At 42.5% G+C, this 13,459-nt stretch overlaps 1 long non-coding RNA gene across 1 annotated transcript; it reads left to right on the forward strand.

The window, feature by feature from the left end:
• Positions 1-4,240: 4,240 nt before the first annotated feature.
• LOC138688855 (uncharacterized) lies at positions 4,241-9,309 on the forward strand. The gene is made up of 3 exons (XR_011327661.1): positions 4,241-4,390; positions 4,809-4,907; positions 9,027-9,309. It is a non-coding gene; the product is annotated as an uncharacterized lncRNA (long non-coding RNA).
• The last annotated feature ends 4,150 nt before the right edge of the window (positions 9,310-13,459 follow it).

Genomic DNA, 13,459 nt, shown 5'->3' on the forward strand with positions numbered 1-13,459 from the left:
TGATGTTAGTCCACTGAAGTAAATGGAATTAAACCAGGGTGAATAATCTGTGACAGTCTAACAGAATTCATTAATTTAAAATATTTTTCTCATCCATTTTGTTGCAATGATCAATATACTGTGGACTGCCTTTGTGGATTTGGGGGGACGGAATGAAGTCTGGAGAAACTGAGCAGTGATTCCAGGTGATGGTGTAGAAATGCACACAAACGTTTCTGGCCTCTGAGCCAGGAGTCTTATTAGGCTTATTTGGCTGAACGAAAGGATCAAAAGAGTATCAAAGCATGGTGAGAATTATAATCTGGGCAATGCAGGGCAGAGTTAGAGAAGCAGTCTGCCCTGGGATTATAATTGCTAACCGATAGATCCCTGGGATTACAAATGCTACCTAAGGGTTCTCATGTGGTGCGAGTCCTGGAGAACGGGTGCCGAAGGCTCCCAGGCTGCCTCCATATTCTGCACCAGCCCGGTGATGCTGGCAGCCTGCTGCCCAACAGCAAAGCCAAAAGGGCAAGGTTTGCAACTCGAAGGAAAAGCTACAGAGTCTTTGTCCGGGCGTCCGTGTGCTCAGAGGGACAGGATCAAGCGCAGAGACAGCTGCGGAATGTGGGACTTGTCCTACCCAAAAAGGAAGAGGTGATCCACTCTGGTGACAGTCCCTTCTACACCTGCTAAGTCTTACCTGAAAAATGGCAAGAACTGTCTTAGAGAAGGAGAGATTCAAAGAGGTGGCTGAGCTGAGACAGCCTGCATTTACTACACTGTGTTCAGTCTGAAACAGAACTGCTCCCAGAGATTTTACACATTCTGTCCTAAGCAAACATCATGTTCTCCTTGCTCTTTGTAAGGAATTGTAAGAGTTTAAAGCCCTACACTTGACTTATATCACTATCTACCCTTTGTTTCCCCTCCTAAATGTCAGAAATACCTGTAAATAAGTTCAGAATACCATGAGGAGACTCCTGCAGGAGCTGGGTCAGTTCATTAATGCTCAGAAACGTTCCCACGCCCAATTCTTTGCATGACTTCCTTGCTCTGTCCCCACTCCTTCTCGTCCCTCTCACGGCCACCCCGTGCCCTCCCTCCTTAGCTGTTGGTAGAAGTGCCGAGCAGGCGGGCAGGACCTGCCTGAGGAGCGTGGGAAGGGAGGCAAAGCCGGGTTCCTCAGGCTTGCTAACTGTGCTGACAGGCTGAGTTATTTTTCAGATACAGAGACACACGGGCAAGAAGAAGTGGTGGCTCAGGAGAGTGATTGTGCTTGACAACTCTTTCTAATGCCCTAGATATTGCTGGGGCTCGGGAAGAGGACTCTGCTCCTTTCATGTAAGATGTCGGTAAACAGCTTTGGCTTGTAAAGGGAGGAAGGAAGGGGACCGAGGGAAGGGGACATGAGGTGCCAACCCCTGCTTGATCCCTCCCAGCCAGGGTAGCGTACGCTCCTCTATTGTACACTTCGGTCTGCACATCTGTAGGGTTTCACTGTTCCCTGGAAAGCAGCCCCACCAAACCGCACTCCCCTCCTGCAGCCGAACACATGGCTTTGGGGTACAGTAGTGCCCTGGAGAACCCCTGCTCACCCGGACGAGCCCTGTCCCTTCTGCTGATCTGAAGAAGAGAGGCCGAGAGCCAACCAGCCGGTAATTAGCACTTGGCTAAAATGCTTCTGTGCTGAGCAGCCACCCTGCTCTCCGTAGGCACAGTTACGCCAGCAGTGCAGCGTACGGCTACAGGATCGGGCGCTCCTTTCGCCGCCCCACCATTCATTTCTGCTTTCTCCCTGCTTGTCGGTCTGGCCATGGGCGCTCTCACTTTGCCTTGCCGTACCACTCGAGGTGAAGCTACAGCCAGCCATGCAGCTGTATTTTGGCTACCATGGAATAAGAGCAGCAACTTGGGAAGCTTACTTGAGAGTTGGGCTGCAGCCGCAGCCGCTGCCGGGTGGGATCCAGTACTCCATTTAGCCAATCTCAGGTACATGATGTTCACCCACACCATCCAGTTTCATTGCAGCACCTCCCTGGCTCAGCCAAGACCATGGTCCTGCAGCACCAAATAATGCACCACTGTGAGGATCGTTCCCTTTCCGGCAAGTATTACAGTGAAAAGCAGGTGCCGGCGTCCTGTGGAGCGCCCTGCTCGTGGCTCTGAGCTCCCCGTGCACCCACGCTCCCTCCTCACTGGGGGTCCACCTAACCGGAGGTGGTGCCCAGGGTGAGAGGCAGGTACAAGAGGTAATTATGGAGCGACTGGCCTGCTGAGAATATTCCCCCAACCACTATCAGTCTGCTTCCCCAAGCATAAATATCGATGTCCTATATATGCACATATATATATGTAAAAGACTGCCTAATCTAAGTTCTCCATCTGTGTTTGTGGTAGGTTTGGTGCCACTCAGATCACCTCAGTCCCACAGCTGCAGCGCATCCAGCCTTCTCAAGAGCACACAGGTTTAGCTGCTAAGTGCACACGATGTGTTCATTTTTCTTCTTTTTTTCACACACCTCTTAATGGCAATTTGGTTTGAGACTTTTAAAACGGGCAGTATGCACCATTGTTTCTCTGCAGAATGTAAGAGGGAGGGAGACCTCTGCTCTATGTTTATTTTATTGGAAGGAGTAGGAAGGTTGTTGTCGAGCAAAATCTTCCAGCTGCTCTCCTGGGAAGGCACCACTCCTTCTGCTGGGTCTATGGAGCTGCAAGAACACCAGGCATACAAGTAAGAATAAATAATAGATAATAATTACTCAAGATTACTTTCAGTATTCATTTGTTTGCTTGGTATAAGCTAAACTCTCAACTGTCCTCAGACAGTGAGCAGAGTGTTATTTAAAAATGCCTGCTGGAAACACAGCTAGTTGCAAAAACATCTGTATACCCATTTCCCCCAAAATGTGATTTCCCCCCTAAAAATTTCACCGAAATATGCCAATTTCTTTCACATGTTCAATAGGGAACAGTCATAAATAGCTTGGTTTTGTCTTTTCTTGATAATTTTATTCAGATTGCCTTGTTTTCATTCACCTAATTTTGACTCAAAATATTAATACTATGCTACATAGAATGTTATATTTATCCATACATGTACTAAATATATTTATATTTTATAATGTTTCAACATTATTGAAGTGTTTCAGTAGAATCACAATAAAGCGTTTAACATTTAAATTCAGCTAAATTATGGATTTAAGTTTTTAGTATTTTAATTCATTTTCATTTTGATACAAAATACAACTTCTTTTTGCAACTTTGTATTACCTGCCCAAAGAAATTGCAGTCTGGCCCGTTTTTATTGTGCATCCTTCCTGTGGATGTTGGGAACTTTCTGAAAAACTGCCTCCTCTGAATGTAAGTCTTTACATTTAGGACCCTCATTTGCTGAGGAGCCTCTGCCTGTGGCAGAGAGGCCCTTTTTAGGCTGAAGGCACTTATAATAACAAAAGCTGTTAGTATTTCTTTTTAATTTATTGATTACTGATCTGTTTGACTTGCACATCTGTCATTGTGGAGCCTGGGCTCAGACACATCTAATAATAAAGAGAAGTATAATCCCATATACCTACAGCTGTCTCTCTCCCTCTTCAACGTTGGTGATGTTTTTCACATTCCAGAAGTTCTCATATGCCACACAAGAAAATATCAGTTTTCCAGTCCCTGAATGCCCTAAACCTTCTCAGTTAGTCTGGTTATTTTTAAAATGACTTCCACTTCTATTCAATTTCAGATTTGACTACAACTAAACCCTTTCTTTCCTCTTCTTTTCTATGCCTATAATTGAAAATTAGAACCCCTCACTTCTTTGCTCAACTCAAAGACAGCATGAATGCTGAAGCCTGAAAGAATGGAAATAGAACTGCAAAGAAATTTCTGTATATGGTCACCTTATTTAACAGGGATTCAGCTTTTTAATAATCCACCGTGTGATTAGAGAATTAAAGAGCAAGGAAAATCTGAAAAAGCAAACAAAAATGATAGAGACCAATTACCAAAATGAAACAGACTAATGCACCCTAAGATGAATGATGCTTACTTAAAAATGATATTTTATTGAATCAGGCATAACTTGACCTATATTGGAAACAGAAGGAATTATAGTGATTATGCTGGACTAATGCCAGAAAGCAGCTTGGCTGCATTATTAAGCTCGAATGAATCAGCTTCCACTATAAAATGCATCACTAAACAGACAAGGACAGGAACAAATTATAGAAAGGAAAGTGAGGGAGTCGAGAGGCCATTTTGTCACTGTGTCGTCAGTGTGCAAGCATTGATCATCCGTCTTGCTGCGGACAGTCCAGGGAGGTGGGGAAATACCTGTACTCTCAGGAAACCAAATCAAGCCTTGGCACGAGGCCACCGTGGAAGGATTATACCCAATCATATCGAAACCCAGGTAGCAGCTCACTGATCAATACATTTAACAGGATACTGGGGCTGGATCAAGGTCCTTCAGGAGGAGGCAGCTCCTTTTCACCTGCAGGGATGGTCTCGTGTTGTGTCTGTTTGCCGTCTTGTTTCTAACAAGGCAAACCCTTGAATGCAGGCATTGTTTGTTAGAGATGCTGAGAATACAAATATACAAATATACTTGTAACATAAAATACAGTAGCATAAGGTGCCAGGGTGAGAAGGGCAATTACAAATGGAGATGAATTCAGACTTGGTTATGCCTTCCTTACCTCCGCGATGCTAGTGGAGTTGCTCAGTTGGGACTAAAATTAAGTTTTTAAGCCAAGAGAAGTGAATACCGCTCTGTGGGCTACAGCAGGAACATATATTGTGACTGTCATATATGTGTCTGTATTTTAAAGCTAGTGTTCTCAGGACCAAGAGATGCTAAACCAATAAACAACGATGGCAGAACACACTCCAAGCCACCTTTCGCTTCTAGAAGACAGATGCAAACTACGGTAACTAGTTCTTGGGGCGTTTAATGTGTCAATGTGCGTGCGGGGGTGGAAGTGACCTCATGCTACCTTGGACCAAAAGGTGGTTGCATGACACAGATGGATCTTCTAATTACCAAGATGAGGAAGTGCGTCACTGTAAAAAATAACTTATTAATAATGGGTCATGTTTACCCAGTGAGAGGTCTTTTGGAGGTACTATAGGGTATGACCACAGATGCCAATATTTAATAGTAGAACTGGAGACTGGTCTTGAAGCTTTCAACTGCAGAGATTTCCATGGTGCTAATTTTTGCTGGAGGGTTGAGAACAGCCTATAGAATTCACACAGGAATTTTCAGACCTTTATTGTGTTTTTATAAGCTACAGGCTTGTTCTCTTCTGTTAGAGAGTCTCTCATGGGCTTGATTCACCATCTGTAATTTCCTTATGGCGCTGAACTTTAAGACATTGGTTTCTTCCATGACTTAATCAGGCTCTTTTGGAAAAAAAGGTACAAATGATGATATTAGTCAGTGTTTTGAAACTGTTGTTTCTGGCTAACATATGTACTAGATGGAGATATATTTACCCAGACTTTGCTTAGGAAAAAACAATGCAAATAAAAAACTTCATTTTTCTATAGACCAAGAGGTGAAATTCTGGGATTTGGGGGTGGGGAGTGAGGATTGAGTAAATTAAGAAAGAAACTTAATTTGTGTCAACTTTTTTGTTTCAAAAACTTTTAAATACTTCCACCCAATTTTCACAATTATTTTACTCAAACCATGGATTGTGTTTCAGCATAGGGAAGCCCTCTAAACACAACAGAAATATGCTGAAATTAGAAAATTAGTTATGTTGAAACTAACTTTTGAAAATTTCTGATGGTAAAAAAATTGTCAGAACTGACACTTTACTGCAAACAGTTTCAGCTTGAATGAATCAGCATTATTCCATAGGAAACCAGCTTGCTGAAAATTACCTTGACAGTCCAAAGCTTCATTCAAAGGGCCAAATGCATCACAGGTGTCATACACTGTAACTGTTTGATGCAAAAGAGTTGTATCATCTTTGCACAAGAGTAAATTTGGCCTGAGAACTATTTAGGAGAGTTTATTTCCATGTAGTCCCTTTCCTAAATTCATAAATTTTGACTGATAAAAAACTCTCTAAGTTAGGAAAATATTTTTCTTATTTAATTCAAGCAAGCATAATTTTGATCAACCAATTGGGGGGGGGGGGGGCGCTGAAATCTGATTTTTCAGTCTCAGCCCAATTTGACTTTTTGTTTTTAAGCTTAAACAGAGTTTCTTTGGCCGTCTGAGTCCTTCAGCTATATGTAATTTAAGAGAAATCAATTTAGAAATTAAATGCATGAATTAGCAGTGAATAGAAAAGAATTTGCTTTTTTGTACTTGGTTGAGCCCAAATATCTCTTTAAGAGCTAAAGCACTAAATCTATTTGGAGGGAAATTAGATCAGCTTTTTGAAAATACCAGTAGTTTTCAGTGGAAACGGTCCTATTTGGGAAGAGCTCTTTGTTTAAGGTTTTAGGTTGATCCAAATTTGGACTGATCATGCACGCTGCCTTGTGAAATGTTAGACGTGAAGGTGATTCCCCCTTTTGATGCAAAATGCCCCTGGGTTCACAGCAGCATGAAGGAAGATGAATGGTAAAGAACCCAGCCTTTGGAGGGGAGGGAGGCAGTCAGGGATCCCAACCAGAGCTGGTCCTTCCACTGACTCTGGCACATCCAGGATCCCATTCTTGTTTGTAAAACCAGAAAAGCAGCAGGATTTTTCTGTTCCCTGGGTAAGCGCTGAGGTTAGATTGTGAGCATTTATTAAACATTTAGAGTTCACCCAGTGGAGGGACTGCTACAGCTGAATGTTTTACAAAAACTCCAGATGAAGGCTGCTGCAAGATAACATAATCTTCATCAAGGGTAGTATTGAAAGAAAAACAATTCATTAATATTTTTGATCTCGAAATCAAGAAGAAAATTACTTTCATTTAGCACTTTGGTGGGTTTTACAGGTAGCATTTTTGTCAGATTATATATCTGAAAGTGGAACATTTTAAACTCACTAACCAGAACTTTTCCTGTATTGACTTCTTTGTTGATCTTCCTCAAAGGTACACGTTGCATACCATAAAGGCTTAAGTCAAAGCCACAGTGGAAGTGGTAGTCTGTGATACTCTCTAGTGCATTGCTCAAGAATGTGTGGGAAAGCGTGTTGGCTGTATCCTGTAAGCAAACAGGCCAGTGTTGTCCTTGGGTTACAATGAAATTAATTTTATCAGCTGCAGATGTGGCCCACTGTTTTGAGTCACGTGCTAGTAAAGAGAGTGAGCTCTGCATTTCTGATTGCTCACCCGTAACGTTCCTTATCATTTGCTGTACTTGGCCGCTGTCCTGTCTATCCCCAAAATACGTGTTAAAGCCCAGAAGTTGTTCAGTATAGACTAAGCAAAAAGAGATGTCCTTCAGTTTCAGATTAGAAATCTCTTCCTCCCCTCAAGATGCCACACAGAGGCAAAGCTGGTTTCACCTCCGTTTGATGTTAGGCATATCTGATGTCTCTGTCAAAAGCACCTGTTGTACTGTGTTCCTTTTGACTAAACTTTGCTCCTTCAGCTTCTCCCTTAACTCTGCAGGTTTAAGGAGAACATGGAGAAAAAGCTCAGTTTATTAGGTTTTTTTAATTCTTTGCTACTAAGCTCTTTTAAGGACTGTAAGTTGGGGAAGGAAACCAATCATGCTGAGCTATAGATCTATGTTTTTTCACTTGGAGAACCAAGAAAAGATGTTCACACCAGAAGCTGCTTTGAAAAAAACACCCCTGCAACCACTGTTTGGCATCTGTCTGAAAAGATACTGATATAGCGAATGGATGAAAGGCATTACAGCATGAGGTTCACACCAGATGCATTTGCACTGCATAACTTGGAGCTGGTTTGTCAATAATTTCCTGCATGACAGAGACAGTGCTGGAAAATGTTAGGAGCAGTGTCATGTTCGTCTCCTGCAACCACAGGCAGCTTAGACATTTCTGCTGCAAGCAAGGATTCGGAGATCACTGTTGCTCCCCATCGGTCTGCTGACCTCGTATGACTTACGTTTGGGATCAGGTCAAGCGCAGTAAAGAACCAGCACCCTCCTATAATGGTCGTGCATGGGCAATATAGCACGCAATCTAACGGAGAACCCCTCTTGGAGAACCGTTCAGGGTGCTGTTGTAGCTCTCAGCCCTCTCCTTCCCCTGAGGGCCACAGGAACGTGTCCAGAGCGTCCGAGAGAGCAGCAGCGTCTTCCTCCCTGGAGGCAGGTCCTGACCGTTTCCACCCTCAGTGCCCTCCATGGGGGTAGGAGCATGCCTACATTTTCAGCAGATACCAGAAAAATGCATGAGAAATGTTCCACGGGAAGAGGTCAGAATTCACTTATGTGTATATAGAGACTGAAATTAAGAATGAGTGATAATTACCAAAAATCCGGATGCTTTTTTACCTTTGTTACGCAGGTAACATTTGCTCACCATTCCTTGTACTCTTAGGAGATGTCGCTGCAGAAATATTAATATCCAAGGTAAATACCATGGTAAAAAATGTCGGATGATATTCCTGAGTGCAGCAGCTAAGGTAGGGGACAAAGTTTCCCTGTTGGTGAAGCGGCCACGGGCGAGCTCAGTCCCCCACCTAATTCCGAGCAGCTCACGGGCTGTCCTATGGGCTGTCCCTTCTTTGGATCATCCCGGTTGTCCCACGGGCACCCCTCCTTCACCAACTGACCCCGGCAGAGGCATCCCCGGCTGAGGGCAACCCCCTGGCCGTCACGAGGGGAACGGCATGGCTTCCTCCAGCCCGCGTTCCCCGCGCAAGGCCTCAGCTGGGCTGCGGTGGCTGCAGGCCCCGCGACGCCATTACTGGCCTGTCTGTCATGTCGCTATTAGTGTGACTGAGAGGAACGACTCCAGCCAGGAAAAGGCATTAGCAGAGGTCATTAATGAAAGTTTCTGGGTATTCTTAGAAAATTGCAGCATTAGTGGGATGACTTGAAATATTTATTAACGTGGGGAATTATGTCAGTTTGCAGATTTCTCTCATTACCCTGCGTTTTTTTGTTGGTTTTTTTTTAGCCTGTTGCAAGGCTACCAAGCGGGCCTATGATGAATCCAGCAGCAGTGTCTTCAATCACAGAAAGTGCTTTTAGAAAACATTATGGTAATGCTTAGCACTAAATGCTGTTTGTCCCTGAAAAAAGGAAAAATCACTGTGAAGAAAACAAGAAAGTAGCACAGAGACAGGAGTGTTTGCTGCAGGAAAAGCGCTTCTTCACTCCATCTGCAAATGTTTTTCCTACGCAAAATCGAGATGGCTTCAAGCAACAAAATTCACATGATGAACAGTCCCCAGGCTTGAACACAGGTAACGGGCTAGTCAGATGAGAAAGCAAAATCATTGTTTTCATCACATTTCCTTTTGCTCACCAGGGATGTTTCAAAAGAAAGCATGCAAGCATGGTTAAGGAACAGATATTTGAGGCAAATTTTGAGCTAGTTTAAAAAATTAATATCTAAGATTTGTTTGCAGGTCCTTTGTAGGTGCTGATGAGTGGATGCCACAAAATTTGAATCCTCTCTTTAGAGATAGTTTGCTGACTTTCAAATGTCCTTCCTAACTACTTTCTTTTGCATCATTTGGAGTCATGACATCCTCTGCAGATGCTACTGATGCCTGCTACAACCGTAGGCTGGAAAAGTAGAGAACATGTACAGAATCAAGTTAGAGGAGGGGTTTTCGATCTATGTTCTCAAGGCCCATGTAGAATCTGACTCACGTAGGAGAACTGCTACCAGAAAAATCCTCTTTGAGACTTATACCCACTCACATCTCCACCTGAGCACAAGCGCCCACTCAAAGTGAGTCTGAGCACTGATGGGCGAGCGTGCTTGTTTAAATTGTTGTTGCAGCAATGGAGAGGTTGTTAGAGTTACCTGATGAAAGGAAAAATGATGATAGGCTTCAAATTGGTGAGAAGAATTTAGGTGATTGGCATAAATAGGCAAAAGAGCAGTTGTCATTCGTGTACGATGCCAGGCAGAAATTGCTGTATGGGTGTGTAGCTTTGTGTATGTTGGTTGTGGTTGACTTGGCTTAAGTCAATAATTCTGCTGAGGTAAGTACCTGAAATGCCAGAGGCAAATCAATGAAGGAAAAGCCAGGTATCTAAACTTCTCCAGAATAAAAAAAAACCCCAGTGTAATACCTGCACGGTTACAATCTAAAAAGAAATTGGCAGTTAGTTTTGAGCAGAATTTGACTTACAGTGAAAAACTATAAAAATATATGAATTTACTATGCAATAAAAATAATCGAAGGATTTTGATGTTATTGTTGGTTTTAGCAATCAGTGTAATGATTAATCATTTACCTTCCATGAATCTAAAAAAACTAAGGGTACTAGGGAGTGAACAGAGATGTAAATAATTGTATAAGCATGGACTTTAGAAATTTTCTGTTAAACCTGCCACACCTGTTTGTCTTGTCAATGGGGGAACACATTGAAGAAGGAAGCACAGTATGTAATAACAATAATAATAACAACAATAATAACAATAACAGTTTTTAAAATTTAAATGAAGGAACACAGAACCTATAATGTATATTGGCCATTTGAGTCATTAAGGGAACTCTGAGGGGCTCAAAGTCAGAGCGAAAATATAGGCTCAGGATTATACCATGCAAATCTGATACTACATGGCAGTTTCCCACTAATGCAAAGGAAAGCATTTCATTATTGATACGCAGAATGCATTCTATATTAGTAGCTGCAGTCAACACAAGGGCTAAATTAACAGGCATGTTTACCATGCACATCCCAAAATTGGATCAAAACCAATAGAATGTGACTTGAAAAATCTTAATTTCAGACATTGTTCACAAATCTAGATATGTGACTTACAAATGTGTTGGTCAGCCATCCCCTTCAGTTAGAGAAAGGATAAAGACAGCATTAATAAGATTTCTTCCTGAAGTTATGTGTAATTATCTATGGGGGTGCAAAAGCTCCACAGTATTCTCTTATTCATTTAAGTAGGATTCCTCACGTGACTAAGTGCTCATTGGCAGGAATAAAGATTAATAAAGCCTGCCCCTGAAAGATCTTCATGCCATTGTCAGATGGATTTTATTCTTGTACAGTTTATTAAAAGTAAGATATCTGAAACTGGAGCATTGTTGCCTAGATTTAATTAGATATATATGTAACATAGTAAGTGCATGTCCCTGGACTGGAAGTACATCACTTTTGGAAGCAAATTTCTAGAGAAATTATTCCTTTGTATAAATGCAAAATGTATTTCTTCATTTTTGCCATCATTATTACTCTTACTCTTATTATTGTTGGTACTAACGAAAATGCTCTCCAGAAAATTTCTTGCTACCCTTTTATCCACTGCTACCCTTTTATACAATTCTAATTTTTTTTAATGAAACTTTTTGTACCATTGTCCCACCACAAATTTTTATGTTTTACAGTGTATGAGGAATTAAGGAGTTTTTTGATGCTAAACAAATTAGTCATAGGATTAAAAGGAAGGCTGAGAGACAGCACTGTGGCACACACAGAGTAACAGTAAAGCCCACCGCTTCTTTTAGAGAGCGCTGGAAATGGGCTGTTATGCTCTGTGCAGCTGGAAATTTGCGAGATTTCTCCTTGCTTTGGTTAAAACTTTATTTCTATCCCTTATGCCAAGAAACGATTTCAGAACCACTGCTCCTGTTGTCCTTCTGCACAACATCCTATGGCCTCAGGAAGCCCTCTCCTCTGAGTGACCTCTAGAACAACAGAGTACTCAAGTGTCTAAATGGAGTTCAATTGAAATTCATCTTAAAATGCCCATAAATTTCAGTGAAAAATGATGCCTTCCCCAGAATTTTAAAATGCTACAGAAAGCACACATCAACTCCTCTGAAGAATAGTACACTTCCACCTCAAAGGGCTAGGCAGCAAGAACAGACAATCCCTCAAATGAATGATTTCTGAAGCCCTGGACTGCAGTAATGCCATTTGAGAGACTGTCAGCAGTTGCAAAGATGAAGCTGGACCCCGACCAGTTTGGTTTTTACGCTGAGAAACGTGCATGGGTGCTGAAGAAGCTCCATCTAAAGACAGCAGCCATCTGTCCTGCTTTCATCGGCCCCTGTGGCTTTCCATGCACGTCCAGTGAGATGCTGGTGGCATGGCAAGTCATGGCTCCCAGAACCCCCGTAAGAGAAAAGCAACTTACAGCCGTGCTCATGAAATGAAACTGCAGCTGAGATGAGAGGAAAAGTGCAGTGAAAAATGAGGACAAGTTGTAAGTCCTCAGAAACTAATTGGCACCACAGCCAACTTCATTCACTGACGCATGGGCATAAAACCAAATTGCTTTCTCATCATGAAAATACTGAGGGGTTTTTAATACTGTTCTTCTAGGCTTTCATCCCTTTTATTATTTTTCCCCTACAGCTTTGTTCTTTCCTTCTGCCTGAACATTGATTCTCCTTTCCCCCTTTTCTCTCTTAGTTCTAGCATTTTTGCTTTTCTCTGCCCTTTTTTTCAAACACTTAAACTCATGTTTATTTTTTGCCCTTTAAATCATCCCTTGGTTACTCACAGTTTCAAACATCCTTTTTCCCTCTGTCAGTTTGTCTCTCTCACCTTCCACCTACTCCACTAAGTCACACCTACCCAAACGCAAAGCTATTATTTTTTTCTTTTTTGCCTGGAAAATTTGAGTGAATGGGCAACGGGTGGGAGTGAAAGGGTATTCCCAGAATGGGTGTCTTCAGCTTCAGCCATCAAGTTCTCAATGAAAACTGATCAGCAAATGGGTTGGGGTAAAGGCAGAGAAGATGGCAAGGAGGTATTTGAAGGTCTCTTTACTAGACTGGAAAGTTGGGGGCAAAGATGTTCTAGACAAAAGTTTTGCTTGGAAATACAGCACCTTCAGCTGAAAGTATGTCTTATTACTTAAAATATTTTTCCACTGGAAACTCAGTTTTCAACTGACCTGACTCCACATGGGAAGCAGGTACATGGCACCAGAGGACAACTTGTTCCCTGAACTTTGAGGACGATCTATTTGATCTCCAGTCAGTAAGCAGGGCAGTGCCCTGCCACACAGTGAAGCATCCACGGGCTGCTCATCCTGTCCATGCCACAAAGTCTTAGTTAGACAGAGGTAATTTATCTTTGGAAGATGTCTGGTTTTGTCCATTCTGCAGTACTGCTGACTGCGGACTGGGGTACCCAGCAGCTGTCTGCATGAGCAACTAATTGGGGGTGATTGGAGCAGATCAGATGAAGCTCCTCTGTCTACACTATACCCGAGCCAAAGGACTTACCTTCAACTACCTTTGCTCAATGGACTCTTGGACTCCATGGTCCTATCATGCCTGTGGTTCAAAGCTGTCCCAAGGACCAATAACTGTTCCAGACCTTTCTGTTTCCCACTAAGGATGGGAGGGCATTTGGTGCACAGCTGGAGCAGAGCTTCCCCTTTAGTTGTCTCTGAAGCAAATCCAG

Source organism: Haliaeetus albicilla, chromosome 13 (genome assembly GCF_947461875.1).
Source record: "Haliaeetus albicilla chromosome 13, bHalAlb1.1, whole genome shotgun sequence".
NCBI lineage: Eukaryota > Metazoa > Chordata > Aves > Accipitriformes > Accipitridae > Haliaeetus > Haliaeetus albicilla.